Raw genomic sequence first — 9,873 nt, 5'->3', positions numbered from 1 at the left:
CTCATTAAAACAAATACCTATATAGCCTGTAACTTTCAAATATTAGCGAGTCAACAGGGGCTGGGAACCAATTAAATCTATTTCCTTTATTTCTTATGGAAAAAATTGTTTCGGATAACGAACATTTCGGATAACGAACAGCTTTCCAGAACGGATTAAGTTCGTTAACCGAGGTTCCACTGTATATGGCTTTCGTAATTATTAAAAAAAAAGTGTGCAAGCATATCGGTTATGCTTAATTTTAACTGAAATATTCATGGCTTTCTTTATCGCGCTGCTCTGCATGAAGAAATATCTTTGAGGAGAATGACGTTTTATTTTTCAGAGTGGTTTTTCTTCTGCTTTTAACACTGTGGAACCTCAGCTGTCAGTTGACAATCTAGGTTCAGACTTACTTCTACCCCACTCTCTGGATCTCGGACTTGCTAACAAACATGCAGCATAGAGTTTCTGTTAACGATCTTCTCACAGATCGTCTGTCATCTGGGGTGGATTTCATGTTGCGCCTTCATCCCACTTACCGGCCAATAACTCACTTACCAGTCGTTAAGCGCAATATTTCGGGTTTCACATCGAAATTACCAGCCCTTAAGTCAGCCCTATTGCCTGGTAAATTAAGGGCAGGGGCATACCAGTATAAGCACCTAATGGCGACTATAGTGGCTGTACTGTTACAAAATAGGTGAAATCTTCGAAGAAACAGGATATTTAGGGACCATTATATCTGGACGAAGACGTAGAATTGTACAAGAATTTTGGATTTCGTACAGTCTATTGTGTATGAGGTTGGATGTGAACTGGAAATGTCGAAATGCGTTGCACTTCGCTTTAATACAACGGGATTTTTTAAAGTGCGTGTTCGACGATGTGGCCGGAGTTTCGAAGCAACAGCATGTCACATCGTGAGGAGAGGGACTAAAGCGCTACTACGACATCCTTGACGATGGATCGTCTTTCCTGACTAGCGAGTGGCAGACAGAGAGGCAAGTTCTATGCCAGCTGTGGTTTTCCAAGTGTTATTGGATGCATCGAAAGGAAGCATAATTATACACATTTATGCCCATAAAGTAATAAGCACGAATACGTGATTTGGAAAAACTTTTATTTACTGCATTTTCAGGTAATACTTTGTGATCAAAAGTTGTTTTTTTCAACCGTTTAAAGTGCCATCGATTGTTGCATGATACTCTTTAAAAATTCCAAATTGCAATAAATACAAGCATTTTATATTTTCTGCAATAGACTAATATTTTATCCCTTGGACAACCCTTCAGATAACATTTAATCACTTTAATACTTATTAAACATTTGTGCAAAGGCAGAAAATAGACTGCTACTACACAGTCCAAAGATACTTGGAACTGAAAACACTCTCATACCATTAATTAAAACTTTATCCACACCATTAATAAGCATGTTTTGCTTTATATTTAATGTTCCTCATTTTGAAGAATCTCTCTTTTGCTAATTCAGCTAAATGTCGTCTGCTGATGTACCATATACTCAAAAATATGTATATATTTGAACAGGTTAGTGTTTATCAGCGTGCTTGCAAAGTGGCATTCAGGGAGTTTGTAGACTGTGAAAGCAGCTGTAGACCACTGGACCAGGTCATGCTATATGACAGTGGCTACTTGATAGAAGAGTGGATGTTGACACCATCTTGACGTTGTCCAACCTTGCAGGAAAGAAAATACAACACAGCACATAGCTGTACATGCAACGGGTATGTGAGTTTGTATCGATGTTTTACCAAACGTTCTTGTTGGTCACATTGATTAACTATATCTACATGTATTAATCTATGACTATCAGGAGGATAGTTGGCGAGAGCATACAACCTTTCCTCACTCCAGTCCTCACTGCAAAGGGGTCACTCAGCTTCTGTTGTGGAGCACCTGCCATGTCGAGTCATCATACAGCTGCTGGATGATGGCAATAAACGTTAGTGGGAATCCGTAGTGTTGCATTAACTTCCAGATTGTTTCTCTGTCTGCAGAGTCAAAAGCCTTTTCAAAATCCACAAATGTCAATAAGAGTGGCTATTGACATTCGATGGATTGTTTAATCACAGTGTAGACATATGGTTTGTGCGTGATTTACCTTGTCGAAGGCCTGCCTGTTCTTGCATTAGTCACTTGTCTGGAGCATTCTTTAGTCTCTCAAGGATGATTTTGATTAGCACCTTGCTGGCAATAGACAATAGCGTAATCTCGCGCCAGTTGCTGCACTGTGTCAGGTCGCCTTACTTGAGTAGCTAGACAAGGTTCCAGTCTGCTGGAACTTCCTCTTACATTCATGTCGCTCATTATGAACTTCAGGTCTTGTTTGGGAGTACGATCAATCAGCTCTTGTGGGGAGTTGTAAAAGTCTTCGCTTTCTTCCTTAGCTGCTGTGGTAGGTGCATAGCACTAAACGATGGGTATCTTTCTTCCTTTGGAGTTGAATCTGGCTGACTTGAGTGATCGGTCCCATGCTGTTAGTGCTCTTGCAGCCTCTGGTGTCATCAGTACTGCTACTCCTTGTGTGTGATCATGGTCAGAGTCTACATGTCCAGAGATGATGATAGTCTTCCATGACGAAAGTTTGGTCTGATTGTTGCCATTCCACCTTGTCTCACACAGGCCAAGGAGCTTGATGTCATAGTTCTTCATTTCCTGGGCTACCTAATATGATTTCCCTTTCTTTTATAGGGTCTAATACTCCAGGTCTCTACCCTGAAGCTTGTCCTTGGCAATGAGAAGATTGGTCGGTGAGATGACTTCCCGAAGGCTTTCGCCAACAAGCGTCATAGGCCCTTCCGAAGAGGGATCGTCCCTTACAGGCTCTCGTTGTGATTGTGTTGTACATGCGGTTTCTGTAGCAGGAGTTGTTTTACAGGATGGGTTTGCTTGCCACAAGCTCAACCCTCCTCCTTCGTCCGGGCTTGGGACCGGCAGGTTTCCAGGCAGAGCTATGACGCTATATAAGTAACCTTTATTATTATTGTTTTTGCTGTGGTTGCTGTTATTACAACAGCTTTAATTTAAAATGAAATAATAACCAACAGTACGTTTGCCCACACCTATTCTCTGCTTTTCCTTTATCATGTGTTCTTTTCTAACATTTTCCCCATCCCCCATATAAACATTGCCTCAAGGTAAACATGTATTTCAGGTTAACGTAGAACTTGTTGAAGATGTTTGCAAGGCAATAATCAATTATAAATATTCTGAATATGCGTTCTTTAAGCTCTTTCTTGAAATAGTGCGTATGTGTGTGTGTGTTTTCTAGACATTATCGGGATGCTTAAAGAAAAAGTTATTAGTTGAGAAAATACAGATAAGTAAACACAATGACTAGCAGCTCCAGCTGAGGATATAACTTTATATTTTGCCATTTGTGGCAAACTTTCAACCTTAGAGAATTAATCTCCTAGAAAAAAATACAATCCGCTACAAGAAAAGAGCATTTATTCTGACATTGAACGATAAGATCAGTCGCTGGTGTGGACATTGTCTTTCCTGTATTTAGAGAAAATCTCCCAGATGACCTTTTACTCGCACTCATTTGCACTAAAATAAAGTACTATCACAAACAGATAGACCCCGTTTAAAGCACCTTTAACACCACAACTGTCACACTACGACACAACCACGGCAAGATCCTGACACGACGTGACACAGTATCGAGATAATAGTATATAACAATATTGCATCTCCATTCCAAATAAATTACAAAAGAACACAATAAAAAGTTGTTACTTTCAAATATTTATTTCACTTTGGTTCCAGGGAGAATGTTTTGACTGAAACCGGAGGCTGCAATCTGAATCTCCTCATTTGTGAACACCAAGGCTGTAAAATCCGGGAATGAGGTTTTAAACATTTATCATGAGGATCAAATACTTCATTTTCTACTGATTTTGGCTCAGTTCGTATTGAAACCTTATATACATTGAATATCTGCAGCGTTTCAATTTTGCTTCAGACGTACGGACGGTTGAAAGGTCATCTATTAGTCTGACCAATTCTAATTCAAAGATGGTAATACCTTTACATTTTAAAAAAAATGCAGCAAAAGCCATTCTTGTACTAATGTAACCGAGTGCAGACTTTATAAATGATAAATGTAAGTGCCGCTATTATTAAGAAGTTTAATTTGATCATCTACTCACAGTGAGCATGCTACACCACACAGAGAAATCGCAATGCCATCAGTCATTACATCGCACGCCGCCGTGCATGCCGCACCCGTAAGTTCTTTACCATGCTGCTCTAGGTAAGTTTCAATCTTATGTGCCAAGCCTGAGATGTCTGTCAAAGATTTTTCGTAAATTACAAACATTTTGTAGCGTTTAAAAACTCTAGCATCTTAGTTTACATTATAATATTAAACCTTACATATTTAAAAAAGTATGACCTTCTTATTTTTTTAGCTTAAAGATGAATTCTTTATGTTGTATTTTGCTGATCACCAAAAATGTGTCACATCTCCAACATACTTTCTCCTTCTTCTCTATATCACCATAGTTATTAACAGTCTTATGATGCTGCTTAATCTGCTTTAATATTTTTGTTTTCAAAATACATTAAAGTAATTGATCAATGACAATGCCGATGACAATGACAGTGACAGTGACAATGACAATGACAATGACAACGACAAACTTTATATGTCCCAATGAAAAGGTTTTGCTGTCTTTCGAGCTACAAACAAACGATACTTACCGATTAATTGTCGCTTGTCTATCTCGTTAGCACTGGTGAGGGCTACAAGGGCCAGGATAAGCACGATGTAGATTTTCATCTTCAGATTCCTGGTAATATTAACGATATTAAACTTCCAATTCAATAAAACTTTTTCACACTCATTATGAAGAAAATAGCAAATTTTATTCCTCAGGTATTTTCCTGACATACTGAAGGTGTCAGAAGGTAGTTTGATTTAAACTAAAGACGGGTGTCAAATTATGAAAGGTAAGGCACCTCGTGCAAACTCTATACAATGAGGGTAGTCTGAAGATGGGAGGAAAGAAAATTTGACTTTCTCACGAATGTTTGTGATGGGCCAGGAAGGATAGGAATTTGATAAGTTGAAATTAAGGGAAAGATGACACAAAGGGGAAGGATGAATGGCTGGGTGCTTACAATGCAATACAATAACACACTGACCAGTAGGTCAATCTCCTTTACCTCTTTGTAAGTTGAAAGCAGCGGTACATCAGTGTCACCTTGTCAAAGACTGACCTTCAGTGTACCTTGGAAGGTGGTCAAAACTGTGGTGGCCAGAAGTGGCTTATAAACGAGATGAAGTGTATTGGTCGTTATTTTCAGGAGCTGCTCACTGTCACCTAAAACAGCTGTCGCATCTATCCATGTGTTAGGGGCTCCTTGATTAAAACTAGATGCCTGGAGCCAGACTCAAGGACCAAATGGCAAAGATAGATAGGACAACCGGTTGAATGTACACCTGACAGTCTGTGCCACAAAATGAAAACCAATACAGAAACAGGTGGAAAGCAATCCCTCTCACCTGGCCACAGTCGTATGCATGAAACCCTCAAGAGCTGTGTCATAAACAAAACCACAAAGAGCGGCGTGGACCAAGAGTCAGAGAAATCTGCAAACAATTTGTCCCCAGACCGTGCTCCTATAGACCAAACATGTCTATAGTGCATACGAGGTAAACCACATAGTTTGAACCAGGACACAAACACATCTGTTTAGGACAGGTGACAACCAAGAGATATCATAGGACAGTCTATATTTTCCCAATAGTTCGGTCTTTATAACTCGTTTCCAACACTAGACCCCTTTGTACCGCCTGCTTCAGGCAGTTGCAACTCAATATCAACCAGACTTGGTGTGGAATCCTGAATATGAAGATGACCGTGATGGAAAGTTTGTGCTTGACGCAAATTGAGAATGGATTCCGTCTGTGTATATATATATCAGGATAACGAGGTGCACTGGTTTTATACGTAAATATTTTATTATTTGTGTTTTTCTGGCATGCAAAATGAGCATACTTCCTAATTATTGCATTCTCTTAATATTATCTTTCACTTTGTAATACACTTGTATTGGGTACACAATCTTTAAAAAAACCTTATAGTTCAAAATATAATACAGTACCAGGGCTTCTGCTTACGCAAAAAATTGCGTACAGTACGCATTAAATGTTCGGAGGACCCCTTCAATTTTCGTCAATGGGGACCCCTTCAAATCTGGGCGAAGAACAAGGACCCCATAAAAATCTGAAGAAGGGGTCCCTGGGACCCCAAAGAATTTAACCTTAGCAGAAGCCCTGAGTACAAATAGTTTCTTTTGTTCATCTTCTCTTACCTTTACTGCTGTGGCAGACGACGGACGTAGTCAAGCTTGAAGACATCCACACACTGGCAGGCTGGAAACGTCGTGACTGACAAATTTTAGTATAACAATTTTTTTGTATTTTGGCATACCCTACTTTTATTTAGATCTTTAGAAAAATATAGATAAGATGTCCTGAAATCGAGACTTAAGTTTTAAAAAGTCGGTGACCAACTCTTTTCTACATTTTTGTAACCATTTTAAAATATTTTCATTCTTACTTTGTTTTCTTCAGTTTTTTTCTTCCTTAACAACTATAACAATAAAGTATTTTATTAAACTGTACGACAAAGCTGCCTTTAGACAACTTAACTAGGATCTCATCATCCGGGAATAAACCGGAGAATAAGAGTGTGACAATGAACAAGGTCCAGGGAGCCAATGCATGATGACCTACGGGAGCATGTGATAGTCTTTTTGGTTAATTAAAGATGTAATAGTGGTGGATGTGAGCGTCTGGCAAATGTGCAAGTGAAACAAATTAAGTATCGCGGTGTTAATCATTGATTAGATTTCTTCTGTACCCAGGTCAGGACAACTTAAGGATGACGGCCTTTCCATTTATGCCAGAGAGATTTTACTCCCCTTGCAATCACTAGACCTACCCCTTATTATGTAAAACCTTCCATCTGAAATGATTACAAAGGACAAGTCACCTGAGAGGAAGAGAAGAAGGACAACAAACAGGAAATGCCACCATTACTGTTTATACTTTTTGAGAACATGCTGTCACTGGGCAAGAAGGTGGATGAGTTGGAGGATTGCGTCTTGTGCCCGAAGGGGTATCGTGTTCTCTTGAGACTTTCATGCTCGCTTGAAGCGAAACGCTGCTGAAAGAGTTAGGATGACCATCTGTTTATGACCCTTAAGCTACCATCACCGGTAAATTCATCAACAACAAACCAACAATACTACAACACATTTACATCCACGACACCTAATAGACTCATAAAATAATGGTTCTAGCTTACATATCATCTACATTTATTCCCACCAAGTAGCGTGGAGAAGTCGTATGGCCGAAACAACGCATGTCAGCCTCAATCGTTTGGTCCTGCATGGAGGTGCACAGAATCAGCAATCAGATGAAAGTTGATAAAGCTCTTTTCAGGGGACTTTTCTGGTAACATAAAACTGCAGACACATTTAAAAGTGCATATCTGGTCAAACAGAATCTGAATATCTCTGGTCTGTCCAAAAACCTTTTGTAGCAGATACATAAAGTTCGGTTCAAGCTGCTCGTGTTCTTAACAGGTAAACTGTAAATCTTTCGGACATAGGGCAGCGAAGTGTTAGAGACCACATTTTTCTCCAGGCCAGGTGTATGAAGTTCTCCCTCGATGTATTCCCACTCGCAATCCTTTATGGAGCTTTGTATCCATACCCGACATCTGGGTCGGCTGGAGAGAGCTGCACTACACGGGTGGCGAAGTTGCTATCCTCCGGGTTCATGCTACAGGCATGTCACTACGTGGCTTGTCCAAATGGTAGCACATGACAGCAGGCGTTCTTCAAAGTGCACTCTATTACCTGTCAATTAGCCTAATTTGTTTTTGCCGGCCATTCTGTCAAAGACTGTCATTCATGGTATTAGTAAGTTGGACTAAAGGGTATACAAATACAAGGAGTGAGTTAGTCGTCCTGTACACCTGTTGACCAAGACGGACGTGAGTTGCGGGTATTGTCTGTTGCCATGTCTTTATCCATGCTCTCTCTCCAACGACCAGTACTAGTCAAGGGACGTATAAATCAAAATAGTAAACGATAATGGTGGTTTTATGTGTGTACTGACTTCATCAAAGATTCCGCAGTTTAATCCCAAGATGTAAACACACTTGGCCCGTTTTTTTCTTCTATGGTGATGTTAAATCGGCGAAAAAAAATCACATTAGTACAAGAGAAATAGTTTCTTCAGACTGTTTCCTTACCTTTGATTTATTAGTGGACTGGGGTCTCCAAAACCTGCAGACAAGACTACACCTGGAGTCTTGCCTTTTATATGAAACGTGACTATCAGGCACGTCCCTACTGGGTGTGACTCACTTTTTTTGACTAAGTCTATTTTTGCTGGTCATCTTAACAAACATGGGTACAGAATGACCTAAAAAATACTCGAGGAAAAAATGATAACGCACCTTATCTATATTTGGATGGAAGTGTCTGCACTTTTTACATAAATCACACAATAACTGAGTCTTGGTCACTCTTATGTGTTGAGGACAGAATTGTCACGGAGTGACGTTGATCACAGGACTGTACCTAAACTTTACAAAAATAATGGTTAAAAGCAGTTTTTACAAACAGTTAGTACTTACAATGTATATATATATATATCTCTTACTTTGGAGAGACAGAACTGTAGCGACGACAGTCACGAGCGTTCAGGCGGAAAGATGTCTTTTGTTAGAAGATGATGCATAGATTGTAGAAGCAGGGTTTTAATTTAAGGTTAGAGAGCGGATGTTTGTGTCTAATTATTTATAGCAGAATAGTAAAGTGGTTTTGTAAATTTTACATTAGGGATTTGTGTTATTTATCTGCTAGTATCGTCTCACTGTTTATTATCCGCTCTGTATCAACGTCACGTTGCTGTCAGCTTATTGCATAAGGGAGCAGCGGGTTATGCTGGGATGCGAGATACCCTTCTATCTTTATTTCCTTCTTATTGTCTTTTGGTATGACAGGACGGTATTTGTAAAGTGCTCATATCACCCATTCTAAACGCGTCATATAGATATATAATTAATTTAGTACTAGTACTTTCTTTGTTGACTTCTTAGAAACTTTGGAAGTTGTGACTGATGCTTGTTATTATCAAATTGTGAGAACAACACACAATCAATGATGATTAATGGGACCAGTACACACAAAGCAATGTACAAATAACCAACAAAACTCTTTTCACATTTGTATTTCTCATTTTCAGCTGATTTTTATTTGAACAAGACTGAGATAATGTAGACAGACTTTAAAAAGACTGTCCCAAGTCCGCCCAGTGCTTGTGTCACGCTGTAACAAAAGAAACTTATTACAATAATACTCGCTTTTGACATACTTCGGGTAATATTTCTACCATCTGTAATACCTCTTCCATGGCAATGATATAAATCATTACTTCTTGGAAGAATTTTATTCTCCCAGTACTCCAGATGAAGTCATTGATTTTGTTCATTTATTATGAAAATACAGTGGAACCTCGGTTAGCGAACGCCTCGGATAGCGAATATTTCGGTTAACGAACAAAATTTTGTTAAAGGTTTGTCTCGGATAGCGAACAAAATTTCGGATAACGAACAGCCACGTGAACCACACGTGACCGACCAGCAGGTCATCATTCGCGCTGGAGACACAGTTACGATCAGTCGTTCCTTATCTGTGCGCATCCTTCTTATTTAGTGATTTTTGTGCTTTATTTTAATAAGATAATCCTCAATCATGGCTCCAAAGAAGATTAAGAGCAATTAATAGTAGTGAGGTAATGACAAGGAAGCGGCCAACAAATGAATTGAAAAAGGAAATG

General features: G+C 39.2%; 1 long non-coding RNA gene across 7 annotated transcripts; it reads right to left on the bottom strand.

Annotated features, from left to right (window-relative positions):
* Positions 1-3,735: 3,735 nt before the first annotated feature.
* On the bottom strand, positions 3,736-8,326 carry LOC112564947. Of its 7 annotated transcripts, none has more exons than XR_003099293.1 (6): positions 8,282-8,315; positions 7,010-7,487; positions 6,327-6,402; positions 4,710-4,798; positions 4,157-4,295; positions 3,736-3,836 (listed from the first exon to the last, which is right to left on the bottom strand). It is a non-coding gene; the product is annotated as an uncharacterized LOC112564947 (long non-coding RNA). The 7 variants fall into 7 exon arrangements; XR_003099294.1 differs by lacking the exon at positions 8,282-8,315 and having other exon boundaries at positions 7,010-7,183; positions 7,348-8,242; XR_003099295.1 differs by lacking the exon at positions 8,282-8,315 and having other exon boundaries at positions 7,010-7,180; positions 7,348-8,242.
* Positions 8,327-9,873: the final 1,547 nt, after the last annotated feature.

Source organism: Pomacea canaliculata, linkage group LG5, assembly GCF_003073045.1.
Source record: "Pomacea canaliculata isolate SZHN2017 linkage group LG5, ASM307304v1, whole genome shotgun sequence".
Classification (NCBI taxonomy): Eukaryota; Metazoa; Mollusca; class Gastropoda; order Architaenioglossa; family Ampullariidae; genus Pomacea; species Pomacea canaliculata.
The sequence above is the reverse complement of the archived record's forward strand: the minus strand, read 5'-3'. Positions and strand labels throughout refer to the sequence as shown.